This window comes from Hordeum vulgare, chromosome 3H (genome assembly GCF_904849725.1).
Source record: "Hordeum vulgare subsp. vulgare chromosome 3H, MorexV3_pseudomolecules_assembly, whole genome shotgun sequence".
In the NCBI taxonomy this organism is placed as follows: domain Eukaryota; kingdom Viridiplantae; phylum Streptophyta; class Magnoliopsida; order Poales; family Poaceae; genus Hordeum; species Hordeum vulgare.
In genome coordinates, this window is record NC_058520.1 from 540,741,867 (window position 1) to 540,746,255 (window position 4,389).

The 4,389-nt window shown below is 44.2% G+C and overlaps 1 pseudogene; it reads left to right on the forward strand.

Moving 5' to 3' along the window:
- Window positions 1-1,940: 1,940 nt before the first annotated feature.
- LOC123442001 lies at window positions 1,941-3,846 on the forward strand (annotated as a pseudogene).
- Window positions 3,847-4,389: the final 543 nt, after the last annotated feature.

Consider the following 4,389-nt stretch of genomic DNA (forward strand, 5'->3'; position numbering starts at 1 on the left):
AGTATATTACTATATGGCTATGTTTATGCTTCCTAAGATGGTGATATATAAACTGGATAAGCACAGGAAGAAATTTTTTTGGAGGGAATTTGAGGGAAACAAGAGATATCATCTTGTTAGGTGGGATCGTATTTGTAGGTCCAAGCAAAAAGGGGGCCTGGGGGTGAAAGACTTACATAAGCAGAATGTGAGCTTGTTAGTCAAATGGTGGTGGAAGTTAGAGACACAACAAGGGTTGTGGCAAGATGTGATTAAGGCTAAGTATTTTAGGAGAGTTGATGTGACATCTATCTCGAGGAAGTTTTCTGATTCTCCTATTTGGAAGGCTATTATGAAAGTCAAGCCATATTATATGGCTGGTAGAGAGGTGACTTTGAGATCTGGTAATGTAACCAGATTGTGGCATGATTCAGTAAATGATACTCCTCCTTTAAAGAGTGTGTATTCGGATCTGTTTTCTATTTGTAATAATCAGGATATTACTGTGAGGGATTACAAAACCTGGGAGGGAGGTGATCTATTTAGGAGACAGCTGACACCTATTCTGGCGGGCCAATTGGAAGAGCTGAATGCGGTGGTAGATCAGTGGGTTTTAAGTGATGATCCGGACCAGATTAGATGGAAGTTTGGAAAAAGGTTTTCGACTAAATCTATATATGAGCATTTGGAGAAAAATATTGCTGGTTGTGATTTCCACTGGATCTGGAGTGCAAAATTACCTCTTAAAATTCAAATTTTCCTGTGGCAGTTATTTCAGGATGCTATTCTCACAAGAGATGTGATGAATAGGAGGAAATGGAAAGGTAACCCTAGATTTTTGCTCAGAAAGGGAGACTTCACAGCATTTGTGCTTCTCCTGTCCTGTGGCTAGAGTGGTTTGGAGAACAGTAGGGTGTATGCTGGGGACCAGTAATGGCCCTGATAATTTGTGGCAATTTTATGCTTGGTGTTTTACTTACATGCCGAATGGTGCCAGATTTTATACTTTTGGCTTAGCTGCTGTTTGCTGGGCATTGTGGAACTGCCGTAATAGCGCAACGTTTGAGAGGAAAAAGTTGGGGTCTCCTTTTGATGTGGTCTATTCTACTTGTGGATTCCTGACATATTGGGCAGGACTCCTTACAGGGGATGATAAGCTGGCGATGGAGAGGGGCACAAAGATGCTGAAGATGAACGCGTCAAATATGCTGAGGATATGCGCGGCCCCAGAAGATGGCTGCTGATGGTTGGTGTTGCTGATGATTAGTGCTTCTGGTTGATGATCTCCCATATGAGGAGTTATCTCAGGCGTAGACCTGTGTAATGGTTTTTTTTTTGCAAACTTGTCTCTTCAAACTTGGTAGTGGTTCTTTTGCGTGTTATGGGTGTTCTTGGGTTTTTGCCCTACGATAGACTGCTCGATGACGAGTGTCTATGTGTAGGTTTCCCAGGAATGCTCTGAACTCGCAACCCTTTTTTTCTGGTTTCCTTTTCTGGATGTTTAAGACTTGTATTTCCGTTATGTGAGTAATGGAAAAGGGGTTGCCCGGTTAAAAAAAAACAAGAGTTGCCTTAGCTAAATTATGAGGTTTACCATTAGAGCGTGTACAATGATTGATAGTACGATATTTTAATTCTTCCATGTAATTAGAGATAACAATAAAAATATGTATACAATGGACTATCTCTTATGACTTATTTTCTCCTTTCCAACAAAAGATTCCCAGGTGATCAGGTCCTTTCATCGGTGTCACTACCAATCCACCCGCCTTCAATGGTCTTTGGGCCATGGAGGTGCGGAGGACCTCGGGCCCCCACGGGTGGGAGGCACACCGCTCCTGTTCTTGTTAGGTTCAATGTTTTGATAGGGGTTGTGTGGGAGCGCCGATATCCCTCGGTAGGAATAATGTCTCTCATGTTCGGCCGCCATTTTGATGGTGTGTCTAGCGTAATTAGAGGGCATGTGGAGGTATGTCTCCATTGGATCTCGTGGGATTCGATTGGTGCTGGTCTTTAGTGGATCTGTTTGGATTCATTTTTTGTTCGGTTGTTTACAGATTTGATCCTTACAGTCTATGACTCTCTTTATCAGCAATGTTTACTCCTCTAATCCTATAAAAGTTTAGTATGAAGACTTCCCGATTATGTACTACAACAAGTCCATGAAATATTGTAACACTTTTCAAAGCGGACGTGGTAAGAATGCAGTGTCAAACAAAAAAGAAGTTAAAGGCGGGACTTCTATTCTATCAGGTTCTATGCGGCATTGATACGACCCTACGTACACCAAATGTTGTTTGACCAAATCTTTCGGTAAAAAATAGCACGTAAGTTTGAAGGAAAGCGAATGTGGAGCATGGTGGTAGGCAAAGTTGTCAAAATCGCGACTCAAGTTTTAGAATCTTACGACCTTACGATCCAAACTAGCCCCTTCAATTCTACGATTTTGCTCATAGAATCTAAGTTTCTATAATCCTAGTAGTTATGATTCTAAGATTCACGATCCTACCAATAGAGTTCCGATCCGATCCGATTCAGAATCTTGATTCTGACAACTTTGTGATAGGAATTGTGAAATTATCCCTCGACATTTGAGTATGATAATAGACAAATAATCATTTGTTGCAGTTTAATATGTGAGAGAAGCATATGCTCACATGCTAACATGCTAGAAATTCCATTGAACACAAGTACTTATGAATAAGGCCCTGTTTGGAACCAATCAAATTATATAATCCAGTTTTTATAATCTATTATGTCTCCAAACAGGACAAATTATATTACAGTTTATGAAACTAGATGGCCAGATTATTAAAAACTCATAATCTACTCTACCCGAGTTAAAATCATATTATAGATTACTAATGACCCATTACCCTTCGAAACTTGAAGATAATTACCTACTGCCACCGCCACCGTCCTCCAAACATGCCCACCTAGATTATTACCTTTACAGGTAAAAAACAGAGGGTAGACATGTCACTGTACAATATAAAACCTGGATTACAGTTTATATAATTTGGCCTCCAAACATGTCCACCTAGATTATTTTTATAAACCAGATTATATAATCTATATTCATAATCCAGATTATTATAATCTAATGTGGTTCCAAATAGGGCCTAAGATGCTAACAAACATATGCAGCAACTAAGAATTTATTAAGATAAAGCCCAACCATAGCATTAAGATCTACATGTCCTCTACAGTTGGTGTCGCGCCGCTCCAGGCAGAGCCGACACCACAGTCATCATGCTTTGCCTCTCATGCGGCCGCTGAAGCATCAGTTTGCGCCCTCCACAACGCTCACCCGGTCCTCCGAGCTAACCTCCAAGACACCCCTCCTGTCCTAGCCTCGCCTTCCCCTTCTCCGCGTCGCAGCCAAGCCTCACGCCTCAGCCATCCGTGATGGACTTACACTCTCTCCTCGTGCGCGAGATCAACCACAAACCATGGGCATCCCCAGAGCCCGACGGTACCCCTGTGCTCTTCGCCGCGCTCTACAAGCTTCCGCCGCCAGCGGACGGCGCGATGCTGTTCGTCCTAATCCACATGTAAGTGTGCGGACGGGTATCACCGGCGGTGCTGCTGAGGGAGCTCCTTGCGCTACTAGGTGGCACATGTGTTGGCAACCTAGATGGGAAGGAGGAGGCGATAGCGGCGGAGGCGGGGCTGGAGAAGTGGATACCAAAGAAGCTCGTGCGAAAACCTTTGTGGGAACGTTAGGTGGACATGATGGGATACTCCATCAACGGGCTCAACACTATGACTCTACCGTTCAAGGTTATTGGTAGAGAGAGGTCGAGAAAGATGGTGTGTCTCGGGTTCGGTCATGAGGGAGTAACTTGCAGGAAACAACCACTTTGAAGGCTAGGTCAGCAGAAAACACTATGTTGCATATTTTTTGTAGAAAAGACCATCTCTAGAGTAATGTTTTGGGAAATAACATTGATCGGCATATTAGGGTCGTTTGAGCGCGTTTATGACAGGTGGGGCTTAATCGCGAGGAGCTGACTTGGCAAAAAATGCCATGTAGACGCGTTGACTGGTCTACTCTTTCCTCTCTATGGAAAAACAAATGTGTCGGTCATCCCTTCTTCCCGAGAACACCCCTGCCTCCTAGCATCGCTCATGCCCTCGTGTCGTGCCTCCCGGCCCTGCTCCCACCGCCACCGTCGTGCCCAAGTTGGTTCCGGAGACACCCGTCTCCATCGTCCCCGCCGTGCACCAGATTTGTTGGGATCCACCCTGTCCGGCTACTGTTGCTGCTCCGAGCGAGCATGCTTAGTGTGCACCGACTGTGATCCGATGTCGGTTGGCCAAACGCGACAACAACTTTTACAGGGAGAGCATCGAGCGGACCTCGCGACGGCCGATAGCCCTCCAATGTATCTATATTTTTTATTGTTC